The sequence below is a fragment of the Mustela erminea genome, chromosome 4 (genome assembly GCF_009829155.1).
Source record: "Mustela erminea isolate mMusErm1 chromosome 4, mMusErm1.Pri, whole genome shotgun sequence".
NCBI classification, from domain to species: Eukaryota; Metazoa; Chordata; class Mammalia; order Carnivora; family Mustelidae; genus Mustela; species Mustela erminea.
Genome location: NC_045617.1, coordinates 108375875 through 108384851, shown reverse-complemented (window position 1 = coordinate 108384851; position 8977 = coordinate 108375875).

Here is an 8977-nt window from a genome sequence, read left to right as displayed (position 1 = left end):
CAGACTAAAATAAACAAAATATCATTCACTGAAGAATAAAAATGAATGCTAATATATGTTTTCAAAAGTACAACCATCAAAGAAAATTAAAATTCCATCCCTCAAATTGGTAAAGACGTATAATTTCTGGCAACACTGTCAAGTAAGATAATAAAAAATAGGAACCCTTAAACACTGCTAGGTGAGGTGAATATTGTATAATCACCGTGGGGAGCTATTTGACACTTTGATGTGAAGTTGAAAACGAAGATACTCATACCATGTAAACACAATGGTTTCTATTTATAACCCTTGAGAAACACCTGTAAAAGAATATTCATGAAATACAATTTATACTAGCAAAAATACGGAGAGAAATCCAAAGATAAAAACTGAAAAAAGAATAAAAACAAAGAGAATACAGAATGTAAAATATCCCTTTTATAAATTGGATTTATGTAAAATATTCCTATTTATTTTTACTTTTATTACTATATAAATACTGTAAAATGTGCATATGAATAATAATAAGATAGATGGTATGACCGCTAGTGTTGGTCATACATTGTTTTTAATATTTTATGTGGATATCTAAGTCTTTTAAGTTTAAGAAAAATCACATCTTTTTTTTTTTTAATAATGAACTGTCTTTTCTTTTTTTTTTTTTAAGATTTTATTTATTTATTTGACAGAGATCACAAGTAGGCAGAGCAACAGGCAGAGAGAGAGAGGGAGAAGCAGACTTCCTGCTGAGCAGAGAGCCCGATGTGGGGCTCGATCCCAGGACCCTGGGATCATGACCTGAGCTGAAGGCAGAGGCTTTAACCCACTGAGCCACCCAGGTGCCCCAAGAAAAATCACATCTTATTTCAGTCATTTCCTCTACTTAATATCTACAGTACAAACCCTCTTATTCTCATGCTTCAGAAAATGTAAGCATTTTGCATTTCTTTTTGCCAAGCTCTTCTCTTTTATACTCTGTGGTAACAACATCTGCTCCCAGTGTGTTAGCTTTCAGCTTTATGAAAATATCTTTCAAATCTACATCTCCTGTCTAAACCACTCCCTTACTAATTCTGCATTTCCAATGTCCTGTTGGGTACTACCAGCTGGGTATTCTACCAGCAACTTGAAGAGGAGTATTTTATTTCATGAGGATCAAGTAAGGTTTAGTCAACGCTCATTGAATATTACTATAATTAGCAAACAATGCAAATCTTGCTATGTGCACTGATCTCTTCTATAGCTCTATTAATTTATGAATTTCTTTTGTGATATATAAATATCACAATACATTTTATATATACATGGCATATATATCACACACATATATACAATAAATAATATGTTAAATCTGTATTTCTCAGTCGGGGGCACCTGGGTGGCTCAGTGGGTTAAAGCCTCTCTGCCTTCGGCTCGGGTCATGATCCCAGGGTCCTGGGATTGAGCCCCACATCGGGCTCTCTGTTCAGTAGGGAGCCTGCTTCCTCTTCTCTCTCTCTCTGCCTGCCTCTCTGCCTGCTTGTGGTCTCTGTCTGTCAAATAAATAAAATCTTTAAAAAACAAACAAACAAACAAACAAACAAACAAAAAACCCTGTATTTCTCAGAGACTTATTATTTTTACAAAGCCATTACCAGAATTCAAGAGGAGCAGTCTCTTAAAGGCTAAAATTCTAATTTTAGATGGGATAAAATGGAATCATATTCCAAATGACCTAAAACCATTTTCGAGTTTTTTTTTTTTTTAATATGTTTACTTATTTGAAAGAATACAGTGAGTAAACTATTCCTTTAAACCATGGCATCCTGACTAGAATATCACTAACCAAGGAGAAGCTGAACATATTTGCATTCTTCTGTGCTCCCCTAAGACTTTGTCCCTTTTGGTCTTCAGTCTTTCATAGTTAAACCCCAACCAATTGAAAATAAAAACAAAAGCAAATGCGTCATTTATCTTGCTTCTCTACCATATTAATGTCCATCACTTTTTATGTTGTACTCTTCTTTTCACACACAGCTTTTACCTTCTCTTAAAATATTTAATCCTTTACCCATTGAATTTGCACTACAATTATGTGCTTAATCTGGTCTTTTCAGTCTTTAATAAGCTTTGAGTTACAAACTCAATTATTTCTTCTTAATGTGCATTTTACTCAATCTCTGTCAGATGTAGTGCCAATAGTATACCTTTTCTTTTCAAAAGTACCTCATTTTGGGGGCTCCTGGGTGGCTCAGTGGGTTAAAGCCACTGCCTTTGGCTCGGGTCATGATCCCAGAGTCCTGGGATCGAGCCCCACATCTGGCTCTCTGCTCAGCAGGGAGCCTGCTTCCTCCTCTCTCTCTCTCTCTGCCTGCCTCTGCCTACTTGTGATCTCTCTCTGTTAAATAAATAAATAAAATCTTAAAAAAAAAGTACCTCATTTTGTACCTTTTTCTATTATTATTTTCTTCTATAGTATATTTCTGTAAATAATAAATAAAAAAAATTTTCTTCTATAAATAGTATAAAAATATACTACTAAGTATATTTTTCTCATTCTCTTATTCTGACAGCTACTAAAATATTTTTCAGAGGGAGTTAAGATTTAAGGGAATTTTTAATATTTTCTTTCTTGGAAACTAATATAATGAATAATAACACTGCCTTACATTTTTTATGGCTTCAGAAACCAAATATAAAAAGAGAATACAACTAAGATCATTTTAGATAGCTGAAGGTTTTGCATACAAAGTAACCTAAAGCTGAACCCAAGACAGAAGAATGGAATGTTGTATATCACACAGAAGGAAGAGTCCTAGGTCTTCTGAGAGCATGTCATGTTTCACTGCACATTGTTTTGGAAGTCTTCCCATGCCCCCTCTCTTCTCCTCATCTTTCTATAATAGTGTTGTTGCCTGGAAGTTGCACTCTTCACTCCTTCTCTAGAAAGCATAGAAAGCAGTGCCTCCATGAAAAGGAATTGGGATCTCAACCCCTTGGCATATTTTGTGGGACAAAAAAACAGAGAACCTCCGCTGAATGTCTATAGATATCCCCTCCACCTGATTCATTATGACCGCATGGAGAAATAATTAAGATTCTAGTTTGCTTTATAATAAAAGAAACAGAAATGGAACTGGTTACTATGACTGAGATGCTGCCATAACAAAACCTAAACCATGTGTTACTGATTTGGGGACCATGCAACAGGCAGAAAGGGATGAGCCTCAACAAGGGGAAATTTTGAATGAAAGAGAGAAAAAAAATGTTCTTGGAAGCTGGGATTAGAATCACCCCTGATAAGTAGTAGCAGAAAGCTTGACAACACGGTCATTGACGGTATTGAGGAAAATGGAAACTGTACCCAATAAATTTAATGGCCTAAGTATGGGGATGACCTGGTTTCTGCTCTCTGCTCATGATAAAATTTGGAAAGAGATCATTTAAAGAATAAATTTTCCAGGTTCAGTTAGAATTTTGTGGAAATGAATAGGGCTATGGCAGTATTCCCAGCTAGGGAAACGTTTTCAAAGTAATAAGTGTTCTTGAGAAAAATATCAAATACATCCAGAGTGCTGCCAGTAAAACATGGCCTCTGGGAATCCAGAGTGTGGCTAGAAGGTCCATGGTTAAGATCTAAGAAAGATTTAGAGTAAATCTCAAAGGCCTTCCTAGTTCAACAAAAAGGCCACTAAGAACTGAAGGACATGCCCCCAATCACTCACGTGGCTAGAAACAGTGCTTCTGAACTCTTAAAAGCATTGTTCCACCACTTCCTGATAGGAGTCTTAACTAGAGAAGGCTTATGTTTAGGATGTTTGTGGGTGTAGATTCTGTCGAATGGAGTTAGGTGTAAGCTGACAAGTGAGAAATGTGCAAGGTTTTAAAAGGAATAACCTCAGCTGTAATGGAAAGGGGCAGAGAGAAGTGAACGTGAAGAGAAGCTTTTGAATCTCTTAATTCTGCACACAGAAAATCTAACAAAATATGTAATTTCAAACAAGACCTACTTTTGATGAAAACAGAAATATGAATCATTGGGAGGTGAGGACAGAGGACATAGGAGGCAGAATTTAGAGCCAGGGGAATATTGCCAGGACCTGGAGCCAATCAAATCATTGGCAGTACATGCCCAACTACATTTTAGAATTACTAAGAACTACTTATTAAATGTCTGCTTCCCTACCCTCCTCGCCACCTTTCTGGATGGGGTAACTGTGTGTGGATTACTGTTGTCCTATCCAGATCATTACTGTATGGTGAATGAATGCTGGGCAGATAATTTGCCTTTTCATGCATAGTTACTTCAAACAAAAGTAACTACATCCAAATAACAGAACTAAAGATGAACATCTCTACCATGGCCTCTCTGAATTGTGGACCTCTGAATTAATGAACATAATCAAAACATTTTTGTTGTATGTCACTAAGTTCTTAAAGGTTTTCTATGAAGCAGTTGTTAAAAGACACCCACATATCTTCTGTACTATTTTCAGATTTCCTCCATTATTACAGAGGAAGAAGACAGAAAAGGGGAGAACAAAATAGATTTTAAAAGGCAGTGTGAAAAAAGGATTTACAGTAGAATTTGTTCAGCGTTTTAAGACGGGTAAACCAGACCAGAAACAGAGGACCAGAGTGGGAAGAGTAAATATTTTTCTGATACATACCAAATGCTGATGCTTTATACACATTTTATAAACTTGTCATTAATCAGGATAATAATTCTAAGAGGGACACAGTAAAATTCCTCATTATAGATAAGCTAGCGGAGGTTTGTAGAAGTTGCAAAGCTAGGTTTCTCATCCAGGTTTCTAGTCCATACATAGAATTTTGACTATTGCATTTAACATTCAGGCAGCACCTTGCCCAAAACATCACTGAGTCAATGGGAATTCTGTGTCAGTAAGAAAACTGAACCTCCTAGGAAAAACAAAACAAAACAAAACCAAAAAACCTCTTCTACCTGTCAACATCAAGAGGTAGTCCTAGGGAGAAGAAACTTAAAAGATGACAAACTTGAAACCTTCTGCACTTTCAGAAATACAGTTCCCAGGGGACCTCATATACAGAGGCCAGAAGCAAGTGGTAAAACTGTATATGCAAAATTGCATAAAGCAAATTGAAAAATTGAGCATAGGCAAAGCCCTGGTTTTATTCTTGAGGTAATAAAACTGGTTGCTTCTTGTTGTTGTTGATTGCTTGTTTATCCCTCACAATTTAACCCTATTAATGCCATACCTTAGAGTTACATTGGGTTATAATTCAGTAGAGATCAGCTCTTGGGGCCATTCATTATTCATTATTTTTTTAATTTTTTCTTTTAATTATAAAATCATACACTATATTTTCTTATAAAATATGAAATGCTTTCTAAAGAGTCTGTGTAGTGTTATGTCTGCGGTGGTAGGTATGTGGTATGTGGCATGAAACACAATGATAATAGTAATATTAACAGGTATTAATATATCCTTTCAACTTAATAATGTAACAAATCAGCATCTTTGCTAATAAATAGGGTTGTGTTATTCTGAAATAGAAAAATATATTTCAAAATGATCCAGGGAAAATTAAATAAAATTTGCTCCATAATACTATGGACTCAAGATTTTATAATTACCATTAAGATTGTATGAAGAAGTTTGAAATGATTCCTCTAGGTGCTCCCAGGTAAAGGCAAATGGCCATATTAAAAGATAATTTATCAGACTGTTTCTTATTTTTCATAGTGCTTATTTTACCAAAGTTGGGTTGTCTGATGTGACCTATCAACCTGCGCTATTATTGTAGGTTGTGTTCACTGGGAAGCAGTATCTAATGAAAGGCTAGGGCTAGGGTACAAAATATTTGGCATCAGCACTGATGATATGGGGCATGTGGAGTGGAGCTGGATTTAGAGAGAGGTCCAACTATTGTTCAAGCCCCGGGGACAACCTCAGCTGACCCTATGAGAAGCTTGAGTTGAAATGTCCCCTCAGGACTGTTCCCACCAGGATATAACTGTAAAGATGAAGCCTTTATGCTCCCTCTGTCTGTGGATGCGAGCCACCTCCAGGGGGGTAACCTTAAGAACCTCTTTGCAGCTGAAGCAGTCCCTGAAGGGCAAATGAAGTATGTTTGCAAACTGGAAGTCTAGCAGTTAGGGAAATATGTTCTTCTTGGAGGATGAGCTGCATAATGTATCTCTGTGTGAGAAAAGCTTCTTTTTTTCAGGGCCACTGATGAAGAACTGAAAAGAATAATTTGAATAATGTAACATGAATATCAAGCAGTAGAATCTGGGATAAACAACTGTTCTGAACTTCCTCAATCTCTACCTCTGCTTTACATCATAACTTATTCATAATAGAGACAGGTCCAGGGCCAAAAGATTATTATTAATCTTGCAAAGCAAGTGTTGCTTTGCTTAGAAACATGTCATGTATCTTAGTTCTGAGTTTTGAATTGAAAATGTTATCTGTCATTTTCTTTCTCTTTTTTGGGGTTTCCAGATATCCAATTAAGTTTTGTTAAAGTAGACAATAAATTTATTTGATTTCAGTCCTATTAAAAATCCCTAGACTTAAAAGAGATTTTATCATGATGGGGTTATCCACATTGGAACAGTCATAGAAACGTCAGATGTATCAACGCTTATACAAGAGCCTTAAATTTAAAGCACCCGGTACAGAAGAGCCTCTGAAGATGATTTAAGGCTATGCAGGCTGCCAATGGAGACACGGCCATTCATGCAGAGTAAATGACAGATAATAATTAACTCAAATTGTAATTGTATAATCATCCATACTAACGAAAGCCCTTGTTACACTGGATCTGAAATGATATATAGGATATTCGGGGAAAAAATGTAATAGCCCACAGAATTTGATCTCAACATCCATCCGAGGACACATAATAATATTTTTTTGAAAAATGGATCAACCCGTAGCTATTAAATGATTTTTAAGTGAATAAAAACCCTTAATCAATATTGTTATGGTTACTCTCTGTCTTATGAAATGATTTTATTTTATATAATGTTAACTAATGCTAAGGAAAGATTACTGCAGTCATATAAAATTGAAATCAGATAACATTACCTTTTATTCACAATGAGATTTCATTAGATGGTCTTAGTTAACAAGATAATTCTCAGAGAATGCAAAAGCAATGTAAATACTGACATTTATTTGCCTTATGGTTCACAATGAAAAAGTCTTTATATACATGGGTATGTGTACACATATTTGTGAGTGCTGTGTAGACTGGGTGTGGGAATCAAAAATGATCATTACCAGTATTCAGAATCTCCCTTGTTCAGGGTATTTGGTAGGGCTGTACTTCCTGGTGTACTTGCATCTGACCAAAGAGATATAATATGTCACTTCCAGCCCAAGGATTTAGTGGCCAATGTGAGGCCCTCTAAGACATGTCTTTTCTTTCTGTGGTAGTGACAGTTAGTGTTGGAGATGATGGTTGCTCCATCATCCTGTGGCCCTCAGTCACTAGCTCTTTGGCCATACACTTCCATTATTTCAACTTCGCTGCTTGGAAGCAATGCCATAAACAAAGTAGGATAAGGAAAAGGACCCAACTCTCTGCAGGTGTGCTGTGCAGGTTGATCAGGCTGATTCTAGAGGGTTATACCATTCTGGGTGAGAAGGAACAGCTAGCTCTATGGAAAAAGAATCTGCATATAAGAATTCAGAGAACTAAGTCATTCATAGGACTTACTTAATTTGCTGGAAAAAACAAAACAAAACAAAACAAAACAAAACAAAACCCAAAAACAAAACAAAACAAAAAAACAGTAGAGCCAGTCTTTTTCTTACATATAATAACCAAAACTATAAAAAATATGATAAAACTGCTATCGAGGTATCCTCATATGCATTTCAATTTGTCTTTATTTTGCAGTTCTGGTATGTTACTTTATAATTATCTTTAATCAATTATAATTAATTTCTGACATTTAAAAAAATGTTTTTAAGGTACTGGCATCACACTACTTTGTTAATGGAAATTTTCCGACATGCACAGAATAGACAGGACAGTAAAATGAATTCTCAGGTACACTTCAGCAAACCTCAGGAGTTCTTATTTTGCTAATCTTGTCTCACCCCTCTCATGTGTTGTCTTGCCCTAGTTCTTTCTCCAGCCCTCTCTCTCTCTGCCTTGCCCTCCTCCATACCTTTTCCTGCATCTTGTCTTTTGCCTGGTTTTGGCTAGAATATTTTAAAGTAAATGCAACCCCAACCAAGGAATTTCATTTTTTTTTATAGAAGCACTATACAATTAGTACAACAAAATTAGCAATACTTCTGAAATATCTCTCCATTTCCTTAATAGTCCTAAAAATATTTTTCTAGAAGTTATTAAGAATCAGTATTCGAAAAAATTAGTATTTATAAAATATTCACACATAGCATTTAGTTGATTTGATTCTTAAGTCTCTTTTGTCTATACTTAATATTCTTCTGTCCAATTCTTCTGTCCAATTCTGTCCAATTCTGTCCAATTTATATCATAAGATATCTAATCATTTATCCTCTAGAATTTTCCACATATGGTTTGAGTTTATCCTTATGCTATTTAACTGTTCCTCTGCTTTATGTATTTCCTGTAAACTCATCTTTAGATCAAGAGGCTTAGATTTTATTCGGATTCGATTAGCTGTTATTTTGTGCTTCCCAAAGCATCCTATCTGGAGGTATATAATGTCTCCTTACTTTACTCTTAATAGATTGATCAGTGGCTTTCTGATATTACTGATTCAATTCATCCATTGCAAAATTCTACATCAATTTTCTACCTAATGATTTTTGGATACAGTAATGATGGTTTCTTAGAGTACTTAATTGGGGGATTGAAAAGGGAGATATTTGAATTTTACTACTTTTCTACATTTCTTAGACGTAATTATAAAGTGGAAATTTCCCTCATCAGCACTTTCGGACCTTAAAAGACACTACATTTGGGAAATCCAGGGTGTTAGTAACCTACATCCTTTTAAAATCAATTTTGAGAGCAAAGATTT